Source organism: Corvus cornix, chromosome 2 (genome assembly GCF_000738735.6).
Source record: "Corvus cornix cornix isolate S_Up_H32 chromosome 2, ASM73873v5, whole genome shotgun sequence".
In the NCBI taxonomy this organism is placed as follows: Eukaryota; Metazoa; Chordata; class Aves; order Passeriformes; family Corvidae; genus Corvus; species Corvus cornix.
In genome coordinates this window covers 38,056,327-38,068,503 of record NC_046333.1, presented here as the reverse complement: position 1 = coordinate 38,068,503, position 12,177 = coordinate 38,056,327, and the positions used below count along the sequence as shown (strand labels likewise).

General features: G+C 40.8%; 1 long non-coding RNA gene across 1 annotated transcript in view; it reads right to left on the bottom strand.

The window, feature by feature from the left end:
* The window catches only part of LOC109144452, a 31,230-nt gene extending 23,410 nt beyond the window's left edge, over window positions 1–7,820 (bottom strand). Inside the window, exons 1-2 of the long non-coding RNA XR_005601635.1 lie at window positions 7,737–7,820; window positions 6,823–6,988 (exon numbers count right to left, since the gene is read on the bottom strand). This is a non-coding gene — a long non-coding RNA (uncharacterized LOC109144452). The remainder of the gene's footprint in view (window positions 1–6,822; window positions 6,989–7,736) is intronic.
* Window positions 7,821–12,177: the final 4,357 nt, after the last annotated feature.

The window sequence follows — 12,177 nt, the reverse complement described above, 5'->3', positions numbered from 1 at the left end:
AAAAGAAAAAAATACAGTCTGAAGTGATGAACTAGAGCTCCTAAAGCAGAAATTCTCTGCAGTTTTTGCAGACATGCTCATGCAGCCCTAAGCAAGGCTATGTGTGAATATGTGAGTTCTTTTTGTTTAGATACATCAGCAAAGCTAAGCAGCTCTTGGCAAGTTTATACCCCAAGGTTGCTATATTGCTTCCAGTAGCCCTAGTAACTCATGATCCCACAGACACATCCTTATGATATCTTCAGTGATCTCATTACAGCGTTGCCTCATTCTATGAGTTAAATAATATTCAGGCTGTTGTGCCTCAGGCCTGCATTACACCACTTGTCTTGTTCTGGGAGTAAGAAAATGAAACATGCACTAGTCCTTTATTGTAAGTGGGCAAGGTTTTCTTTGATAAATAAGAACCTTTTCTTCTGCTGGGATTACCTAATCCAGGTGCCAGATGGCTTATGCCACCACACAGGAAGGAAAATATCTAAATATTGGGGGAGAAAAGGCAACATTCAGGCAGGATATAGCAGTGATCCAAAAAGATTGCCAGCCACTGTACTAAACAACGTTCCAATTGGTATAGAGAGGCAAAAATCAAATAAAATCCAAATTCCACTTAGTCTCAAAGCAACATCTTCAAAAAAGATCTCATCTTAAAAAGAAAATGTTGAAAGCACAACCAGTTCAAACCTGTCACAAAAATCACATGGAAGAAAGAAGTTACATATACGAATAACCAATAGGAATAATTTGGCCTCTGAGCCTGCATTCTGTTCCCTGTGCTTAAGTCTTTAAGTGAGGACATCCCTGGAAAAGAAATGGCACTCCCCAAAGGCAGGTGTCCTCCCATGTGACTATAAGATTGAAAAGAAATATTATAAAATGCAAGTGATCTGAAATTTGATGCTGGGGAAAGCAAACTGGGGTTTTTTTGAGGGGAGAGAGGACCTGTTTCTTTTCTTCTAACTCACACGGTTTACAGAATGATCCGTGACTAAGGAACCTAATGTAATTAGAGAACTGAATAACCTAGTAGCAAATGCATCTTAAATGGAGTTGAATGCAGAATAATGGAAGGAACAGGATGAACTCCTGGCATGCTCTGATGGCTTGTGCCCATAATCATTTAGAAAAAGAATTAGATGTCTTTCTGAATAGCACGAAGTCCAACGGCAGTATAAAAAGCACAAATAACTTTTTAGCCTTCATTTAGAAACAAATAACAAGCAATCTGTAAAATATCAAAGTGCCATTATATGAAATCAACAGCACAATCACACATGCTTTCTGGTCATCCAATTTCTCCAAAATCAAAGCACAAATAGTACAGGACAGGGAATGGCAATAAAAACAATTAAATACATAGAAACATGTCCATTTTGGAACAGATTGAAATCAAAGAAAAATAAATACAATTTTTGTTTGAAAAACAAAGAACGAAAAACAAAAAAAAAAAAACCAAACAAAAAAACAAAACAAAAAAAACCCCAAAACCTGGGAATATAACATATGTATGAAATAAGCAATGTATAGAGAAATCCAGCGACTGGATCCTGGCTAATAAGGAAATATCCTATATCAGAAGAGATTTTTAAAACTGGTAAAACACAGGAAATTCAGTTCCACAAGATATTGTTGGAATAAAGATTCCACTAGGATTAAAAAGAATCTACCTGAAATAAATATATTTCAGTAACACCTATCTGCTTGCTTTCAGATATCAGTGTGCATTGGGATATAACTGCAAATCTCCCAATGAAAGATTAGATTCTAATCTTTCTCTAAGATGTACAGTATTGGATACTGCTGGTCTTAGGGAATATAGCTCTAGATGGATCTTGAGACTAGTCAGGATCCCAATGTTGCTTGAGAAACTGAAGAGCATAATGTGTCCACTAATAAACTAGTGTTTCCAGTAAACACTTTGGAAATTAACCATTTACTTCAGGAAAAAATAAAAGTTTAATGCAAAAGATAACATCCCAGTGAGTTATTGGTCAAAAAAGAAAATAAACCAAAACAAACAAATAAAAGCCCACAAACAGACAAACAAAAAAACAAAGTATGGGGAACATGATTCACACCAGTGAAGTCTTGTTGCTTTGAATTGCCTAGCACAAATAACTTTTGCCAATCTGTTCAAGACCTACAAATGATGAAAACTTATGAATAATATGATTTATAATAACTCCTCTAACTGCAGTGCTTTAGCTAATTGCTAGAAAGGTTAATAGTTTCTCATGCCTCCCCCGCCAAGGTTAGCAGTTGATCTCACTTGTAATTGAGCTACTACTTCAGGTAGTGAAGCACACTCTCAAGGTATTCAACTTTTTATGAAAGATCAGAACAAGGTTTAATGATTACAGTTTTTCTACCCCCTTCGGCTTAATGTAGGAAGTTTCACACAGTGTAATTGAAATAAATGAGATATTAAACCCTAAAAGTCAAGGTACATATAATTAAAAAGTAATCACTGTTCACTTCAGCTACCTACTAGGACATCATCTTACAAGTCTCAAAAGACATATCCTTTTAAGTGACTCATTTCTGTCGGCCATTTATTTACAAATCACCAGCACTACTGAAGTTTTTCTTCTTTGATTATTCCACAGGCACTACCTAATAGAGAGGTTTGAGCTTCCCAAACTCATTTGACGGAGGTTCGCAGATCAGACTCAAACCAAGGACTCCAAGAAAAAATGCAGTAATGTGATCTACTGGAAAATCAATATCTCAGATGTAATGAGTTGTAAGACAAGTAAATTAGAGTACAGATTACTCTGTCAATTGGAACACATAACTTTTCTCTGTAATTAAGTCTTTCATATGTGATGCACTGCATTTGGCACTAGTTGCTTTGTCTAATTAATGTACATTTTATTTTAAATGAACAAGAAACTTCCTAAAATACCTTGGCTTCCAACTCCAAAGGTGTATGAGCCAAAAGAGGCTCTAGAGTAATGAGAAAGATTTCCTGCCCTAGCAGGAGCTGGCATTGGAAAGAAAGTGTGCTGTGTAATTAATGTGCCCGTCCTTTCTCACTTCAGCCCTGCTATTGATATGAAAACAGTTACTTTTAGAATAGCTCTAGTCATCACTTATCCAAATCACAGAAACAGTGTGAATATGGAAGGCAACATGAAAAATTATAGCTCAAATCCATAACAGAAGGAAATATTTCTATTTTAAAAGTATAGCTAAGAAGAATCACAATTCATTCCTGTTATTCTTAAAATGTCCATTGCTTAAGAGCATGCAAATCCTGCTCCAGTTTGCAGATGGTTGAGGCACCTAAAATCTGTTACACCTGTACTGACACAGGACTATGCTGTGAGTTCAGGACACGCACAGGCAATTGTACCACCTTTGGAAGAGGAAGATCTTGAGTTGGGATGGGGTTCTGGACAAACAGAGACTACTCTGAACACATGAGAAACCTATACCATAGGTAGAGCTTCCATACTGTTGAAGATAAAGAAAGAGTTTGGAATTTGTCCATGTTACAACAGAAGCATGAAGGACCAGCAATAATCTGAGACTGAGAGCTCTTATGTTGTGCAAACCTCTGGTCTCAGAATGGAGACACCAAAAAAGATACGGTACCTGCATCCCAAGAGCTGGTCTGAAGACTTGTAGATATGAGTAGTGCCTGAACTCTTAGATTCAGGACTCTGAAAGTTTTCAACTATCTCTAATCATATTTAAACACAGAAGACTGGTAAATACGATGCTGGCATTTGAACAGACCTGCGAATTGCATCTGTTTTTTAAGAAAGGGCTAGGAGACTGCATATTTGTGGAGGGTTATATACCAGAAAGACCAACTGGAAATACCCTATGCCATGTATGCACTGATACATACTTTTTACAAAAGACATTTAATATTATTCTGTGGGGTTTAGGTCCTGTATACAGAAAGGTTTTGCTCACTCTAAGAATAAAAAAGAACTGTAATGTCTGGAGTTCTAAAGAACATCTTTGCGGACAGAGATGAAAAGTTCACTTTTTTGTGTTGTTCATTTATTCTTCATCTCCTTCCTTCTCACTGCTGCATCTGATCCACTACCCAGAGAAATCAAAGGGAGATTTTTCTGATCAGTGCTCCTCTGTTGGTGTCAGATGCAATCAAAGACTGGGAGTTTATTGCATTACAAAGGGTTGGGATTTAGTAACAGATCAGATCAAATCAGTTAGGGGAAGGTACCACAGATCAGCATTCAGAGTGCATTGCCATCTTGAGTAAAACCTGGCCACTTGTCAAGGAAGAAAACTTTTCATATTTTGATACCCACTTTGTCCTTTCAAACAAAGTCACGTAAAAAAAACTAACAGGTGCATGTCTGTTAAATGGTAATTATTAAGATTTTGTTTAACATGCACTGCAGAGAAGATACTTTTTTTGCCAAGGAACCAAAAAATATTCTAGGCCAAAGCCCTCCTGTATCACCAGTAATAGAGAAGAGAATTTGTGTAAGTATGACCTATACTTACCTTCATTCTAAGTTCATTTTACATTCCCTGAGTGATGAAAAGAGGTCATGCTGTTAATGAAGACAGGGCCATTTCCCATCTTCAAAAATCTTTATCCAAACATTTTCTAGACATCTAGCTGGGAACTGACATGTCTCCTTCAGGCCTAGCTACACCATGCAATGAGGTAACACACAAGAGTCTCTAGGCAGCAAATCTAAATGGCACAACAAAGAACTGTGTGTGGTAACTATCTCAGGTCAAGAAGCTGTGTCTGATGAGCTCAGGCACCACACTGGAACAGTGTGCCCATCTTGCTTCCTGAGACTGATGGACTCAAACACCCCTAGCATGACGTGGTCTCTCATAAATTTTCACAAGGAAGGTGCCTTTCTTATTCTTTCAAACTCCTTTACAATCAAAAGTAATCCACTTCCAGCAACAGAGACATAAGTCAATAAAGCAAGGACAGCTTTAGGATGATTTTGTGAATCATGGTTTAACAGATCTAAAAAAGCAGCAGCATAATTGTGCATTAAAATTCTGCTGACAGAAATCATGACTTTTTCACATGACAAGTCTCATCAAAATCAGAAAGATCACAAGGATTTTAAGCACTGATAACCCACATGAGAGCACACAGACCAACTGCTTAGACTACACAGTGTCACACTAAAAATCAATAGATGTACTTTCACAGCCCCCTTTCTACTCTGGTGCTACCAGCTGCTGAATTCGAGCTACATATTGCAGTCTTGTAGTAGGATATTCAAATAGGGGCAAATATACAGAGAAAGAAAATAACTTACTTCCTTATGTTTCTAAATACTTGTTATGATTTTCTGCAGTCCTGACCTTTAATCAGTAAGCTGCATTGCACACCAGTTTTCAACAACAAGCATTTTATTTACACATACACACTGTGCTAAAGAGCTGACAGTATAATTTTCAACTTGATACCAAATATACACGTCTTCTTTTTAAAGTAAGAAAACTAGGTTTTGACTACTGACCTGAGAAAACAAATACAAAATACAATGAGAACAGCACTGTTTTTTTCTTTTAACCACAACACAGCCAAGCAAAGTCAGCTTTGCCCCAGACTGGCCAGATCAAATGCAGAAGTTCCCAGTACTGTCTCCATCAGGATTAGACCAACAAAAAGTGAAAAAACCACATTCCTTAGAGAGAAACTGCAGGAGACAAAGGTTCTGCCACTCTAATGAAAAAGCCAGGGAGCTGGGCAGACAGAGTGATCTCTCTATCTGAGCAGCCACCAGTTCAAAGTCAAGATACATAACAGAAAAGAACTTCAAAACTTTCCCAGTCATTCAACACTCAGCAGAACTTAAGGTACAACTCACCTGCTAACCTTGAATAGCGGAAAATCAGATTACGTAAGGAGGATTATAACACCTTTAGACTACTCTGATCCTAGAACAGTAAGAATTCAGGTGATTCAACCTGCCCACCCCTTGTGCTACTTCCATCCACTTTGCTACTAAAATTAGATGCCTTTGTCACTCTGCTTGTAGGCATCCACAGTACAAACACTGAAAATAGGGAAGATGCATAGCCTGAAATGTTTTAATTTTGCACATAAAACATCATAAAAAGCTATTCACTTTATTCCTAGCATCCATGTAGATATTTTCCTGAGTATTAACCTTAGGATCTAATCTTAGCATCAGGTTCAACCAAGCCCTGAAGAAGGCACAGGTAAAGTCATTTATGTTTTAATGAAAAGGAACTAGGCATGGGAGAGTATTCAGGAAAAGTAATCCTAATTCACTTTTTAATAAGATTAGTTAAACTGTATTAAGTTGGCAAGTGGATGCTTTTACTCAGAATGAAAGTGGCCTTAACTTGGTTTAGTTTAATTTGCTTTGGAAGAAGTTCAGGAATTAATCTAATTTAACTAATCCACCTTAAATCCATTAATTACTTCAGATTCTCGAGTTTTCCTGTGCAGACAAAACCACTTGCACGTTAATTGTTGGAGTCTGAGCTTGAAGATCTAGATGGAACAGCTTAAGGAGCACATTCCAGATATAGCTTAGCATCTCCATGGCTAAACCTCATTAAATAAATCTGGGATCTTAATACAATTATATTGTAAAACAAAAGAGATTAATCACCTTCACTGGTCTACAGAACAGGTCATGTACTCTAAACACAACAGACTCATTTCAGGCAGGCTCACCAGATATTCTGTTGCTCAAGAGGCTTTTAGCTGACAGTAGTAGGAGGTTTTATGGGTCAGATTGTTTTATCAGCTGAACTGGTACATTGAAAATAACGAAAATGGATCTCAAAAGGAAGAAAATATAGAACTTTTCTCTCTGACTTTATACTCACATTGGTCTCCTATCCAGGTTTTTAAGAGTTTCTCCTAGAGCAGCTGATATGCAAACAGGATAGATACTCTGAGGCAGAAACTTTCAGATGGCCCTGGGGCAGCAATACATCACCTGGTGCAGGTATGAGCCTTGCTCAGTATTTTCAAAGCTTTTCCATCTATCACCTAAAGGAAGGTCAAAGAAATTGATTATTTTGCTGTTCTTCAGAGGATGGAAATTACCATTACATTACGGGAAATCTGAACCACTGACACAAATGCAAATGGAAATTCACTCAAGGAAAGACAGGCTGAAGTCAAGCCCACTGCAGTTATTCATTTGGGTTTTGTGACACTTGTCATCTAGGTATCACAAGCTTGCTGGAGGGAACATGCAGACAATGGCCTTACTCTAGCAAACCCAGCCCAAATATTAGCTGTAGTTTTCACCTGAAAATGCTTCAGAGAGAACTCATGTCTCCACACTTCTCATTCTCCCAGCCCCCTCAGGGAAGGGCTTCGACTCTTCCTGTCTTATATCTTTACTGACCCCAGCAGGCAGGACTGCCTGCCAAGCCACTTTCCTTTCCAGAGGACCTGTTTAACCTGGATATGGAACAGAATTCTGCGGCAGGATGTAGCAAATCCATGCTAGTGCTCCTTCTGGCCACCAGGAAGAGGGACTGGGAGGTGCAGATTCCAGCACAAAACTCAGAAAAACACGAGGATATGGTAAAGACGCCAAACTGGGTCTACTCTTAGCAGAAAAACTGTCTCAAACCCATTAATGTCATGTTGGTCTCAGCCTGCATTCCTCTGCCTACCATGTCACAAAGCCAATGAGCTGATGCTCAAAACACAACTAATGACATATTTCACCAATCACAGAGATACATGATCCACTCAATCATGACCTGAAGAGTTTCTGTCCTACCTGAACATTGCCACATACTCTCTAGCCAATTAAAAACATCACCAGCCCCTGGCTGTGACAGGCTCAATGGGAGAAATCCTCTGTCATAGGTTAGCAAGCATAGTCCCGGAAGGGACGTCCTTGCTAAGGGGTGCTTACAGTTTCCTCTGGGAACTGATAGAACCTATCAGCTGGCCAGTTTGAATATGGACAATTCTCTAAGCCACTTAAAGTTGTGACCGCCTCTGTGATCCACATTTAAGAATAGACAAACTCCTCCCCAAGCTCTCTCTCGTTTCCGGCGCTGGGACAGGCGGCTGCAGGCCCCGTGTGGGGGCCAGCGGGCCCGGCCAGGCCCTGCTTGGGCCAGGCCGGGCCGGGCCACGGCCATCCTGAAGCCATGGACCTGTTCCAGTCGTGGAACCCCCCCCACTGCCTTGCCGTGGGCAGCCGGAGCGGCTCGGCTCTCCCCCCTCTCCACTGCGATAAGAAAAATTCAACATTCCAGCTGCAAAGCTGCAAGGCCTAGGTGAGATTAACCCTTTTATTGCTGTGAAGAGCTGAAAACCTGAGGGAAGAGAGAGAGGAGATGCTTAAAGCTGAAATTCTGTTGTGAAGCTATGATATATCAGAGTATCCCGTTGTAATTTCATGAAGATATGGGGGGTGGAGCATTCAACTCATAAGCAAAAGCACCTGCGCTGAGATAGGCAGATGCTGACGCAGCTGTAATTTCATGAGAAGTTTGGACAGGGAGAGATGGACCAGATGAGGACTTTTGCTCCAAACGGGAAAGGAAAAATCCTCAGTCCCTAGAGATGAACCTGATGAGGACTTTTGCTCCAAACGGCAAAGGAGAAAACTTCAGTTCCTAGAGATGCTCCTAGAGATAGTCCCAACAATGATGAGGAAGACCCTTTGCTCCCAGGGAAGGGGAAGGGCCTCTGTTTTTGTTTCTGAATGGCTCAACCTTAAAATTGTACCCCAAAAAACTTCAAGAGTGGACCCTCGAATGCGGGAAAACCAATTGCTATCTGTGTGTGACCTTGAACAAGCTGCAAGTCGGGGGAAGGGACTCACACGCAGGCAGAGACTCCTCTTCCTAAATGGACTGAACAATATTTGGAAGTGGGCGGCTGTCTCGTTGTGATAATGTTTTCATAGCATGAGCAAGAAGAGACTTCTCTTTCTAAATGGACTGAACAAGGTTATTATGGCAGTGGTAAACAGACTGAACATCTTAAGGGTTGTCTTTTCACATTGTCAGTGGGAGAAGGGAGGAAGGTGGGGGGAGGAGGAGAGTTCTGAAGGTGGTATAATTTTTTTTTTTTTTCCCTTCTTTTAGGTCTGTTAATAAACTTCTTTATATTCTTTCAAGTTTGGTGCCTGCTTTGCATTTCTCCTAATTCTTATCTCACAGCAGATAAACAGTAATGAGTATTTTGACCAAACCACTACACTAAATTGGTGTTTCTGCCCGGTTACAAACCCAACCCACGACATCTTCTAATCCCACTATGAGCTCCTACATCACCATGAGGCTGGGGAGATGCCTCATCCCTGGTTTGCTGAACATGAACAGCACTTCCTTTCATTGCAGAGTCTGCCTAGGTGCTCTCTGAAGGTGCAGAACAGATGCAACTGATCTACATTTTGACGAACACTTTTTGGCTAAATCCAGTTGCCATAGAACTAAAGCCATCGTGACCTAGTCCAACCAATGAAAGTAAACTCACTTATTCATCTAGGAAGTTAACTCTAGAAGGTTGTACCAAGCCTGGAAAAGAAATAGTTTTGTGTGGTTAGCCTTCTCCAAGATTGTTAAACTTCTACAACAGCAAACCCCTTAATTTAGCACTGAAAAGACTTTCTGTTTTAAGGTATACTTATGACAGTAAAAACTGCTATCTTACACACACACACACACACACAAGCAAGTGCTATTGCTCGGGTTTCTTTATTGACTCAGAAAAAGACACATTTTCTGCTAGCTTGACATTCAAGCAACAAAACAAGAACTTCACCCATCCTGTAAACAAAATATATTGACCATAAAAGCCAAACTCCATGATTAATAGAGAAATAAAATCTTATGCCTTAATCATATTATTACCTGAATGTCAGTTATAGCAGTGAGCTGCTTTGGGCTGGAGTACAGTTAATTTTCTTCACACTAGCTAGTTTGTTTGGATTTGTCCTAAAAACCATGTTGATAACACAGGGGTGTTTTTGCTACTGCTCAAACATGCTCACACAGGTCTTTTCTGCTTCTCACACCACTCCCCCAGTGAGTGGGCTGGGGATGTACAAGGAACTGGGAGGGGCCACAGCTAGGACATCTGGTGACACAGCCAACAGACCAAAGGGCTATTCCATGCTGTATGCCATGATGTTCAGCATACAAAGCCGGGGGAAGAAGGAGGAAGGGGAAACAATTCAAAGCATTGGTGTCTGTCTTCCCAAGTAACCATTCGATGTGACAGAGCCCTGTTTTCCTGGGGATGGCTGAACACCTGCCTGCCCACAGGAAGCAGTGAATTAATTCCTTGGTTTGCTTAGCTTATGTGCACAGTTTATCTGTTAAACTGTCTTTATCTCAACCCATGAGTTTTCACGCTTTTACTCTTCCAGTTCTCTCCCCCATTCCACCAGGGGGGAATTCATAGGTGGCTGTGTGGTGCTTAGCTCCTGCCTAGGGTTAAACCACATGGGAACATCCATTCTGCACCAGGTACCCCTTGAAGCATGAGTGGCTGTGCACGAGGTCCTGGTGAAGCTCCTCAAAATGCGTGGCCATCGATAAGCCCAGAACACAGCAGGCACACCCCTGGAGGGACTGCAGCCTTGGGCAAGGCCATGTTGGAGCAAGGTTACTTCTGAAGGGACTGCAGCTGTTGGTAAGGCCACACTGGAGCAGGTACACTTCTGAAGGCTTTGTGGTCCATGGATAAGGTCAGGCTGGAACAAATGCACCTCAGAGGGACGGTGGCTTTGGAGAAGTCTATGCCACAGAAGGTGCACCTCTGAAGAGACTGTGGCTCATGGATGAGGATCCACTTGGAGCAGGTACAATCCTAAGGGACTGAAGTCTGTGGATAAGTCCAAGCTGGAACAGGGGCAAGGGGAGGAGTTCTTTGCAATGTTAAACCCAATGGTCTGGTCCAAAGGGACCAGGGATGGAGATTGAAACAGAAATGCCTTTAAATTGTTGTAACTCATTATTTCAGTTGCATGTTACAGGAATAGCTGTAGCAGGAACCACCTGAACCAATGGAGGGTAAGCCACACAAGAAGCAGTGCAAGTGCAGCAGTGACAGGACCCAAGCTGGCTTTGTTGCCCAACAGCTCCGTGCAATGCTTCACTTCTCCTGCCCTGAGTAACCACCATAAGCAGCAGACAACAGGAAAAGAACGTTCACAGTCGACAGCAGGCTACTCCAAGATATTGCTGTACTCACATGCAAGTGATATGTAACAGAGTATCTCCATAACCATCTTGTGCTTTTACACTCTCCAGCCCATCTCCTTTAGCTTTTGGATGGAAAAAAAAAAGGAATCCACGATTAACAAGATTTTCTGAGTACTGTGTTCTATGGAGTTTAGGTTCTCCACAAAAGATAAAAATAAGGGTGAAGGTCTTTTCTACAAGAAAGAATAAAGGTGAGGGGAGAGCCTCTCAAAAGTGCTGTTACAGATGGATAACTCACCGTGCATGTTCTCATCCTCAATGGCTACTTGTCTATGTTTTCAAATATATTTTATGTAGATATATAAAAGATATTTCCAGACAACACAATGCAACATGAATTTTCATACTAAGACCACATTAAACAAGACAGAGATATACAGGAATTTGCTGCATTAAGTAACTCAGATGCTATGACTTTTCACAAATTTTAACAAAATATGAACTCAAGACACAAAGTGAAGATTTTTTGTTTGTTGCTTTTTTCTGTGCCAGGCCTGAAGGCCCACAGGACCTGTGGTTGTGGAGGCACTGGGCTCAGCAATGCAAAGAAATAACTTCACTCATACTGCTCTTGCACTCTTTCAAGGGAAGGGTAAAAACACAAGCTACTCACTACTGCCACGAAATCTACTCTAGCGCAGCTGTGAACCCATAATGCAGCTACCAAGGTATATGAACAAAAATCAAATCTCAGTTCAAGTCCTGGATGACATTGAAGCTCCTTTGTGCGAAAAAGTCTTTCCTAGCCTCCTTCTTAGCAGTAGCTCTTATCTTCATCCTTTGATCAACCTTACCACCTTTCCCTATAACCTAAGGACTACAGATCAGCTCCCCAAAGTGCCTAATCCCCACTGCCACCAGCTCCTTCCTGCCTGTGCCTAAACTCACTGGAACTTCTGAGCCTTTTCTTCCATTGCCTTTCTATATCTCAAATTTGTAAAGCTATCAACATAGCTTCTGACCAGATATTTTCCAGACTCCCTCCCTTCCATC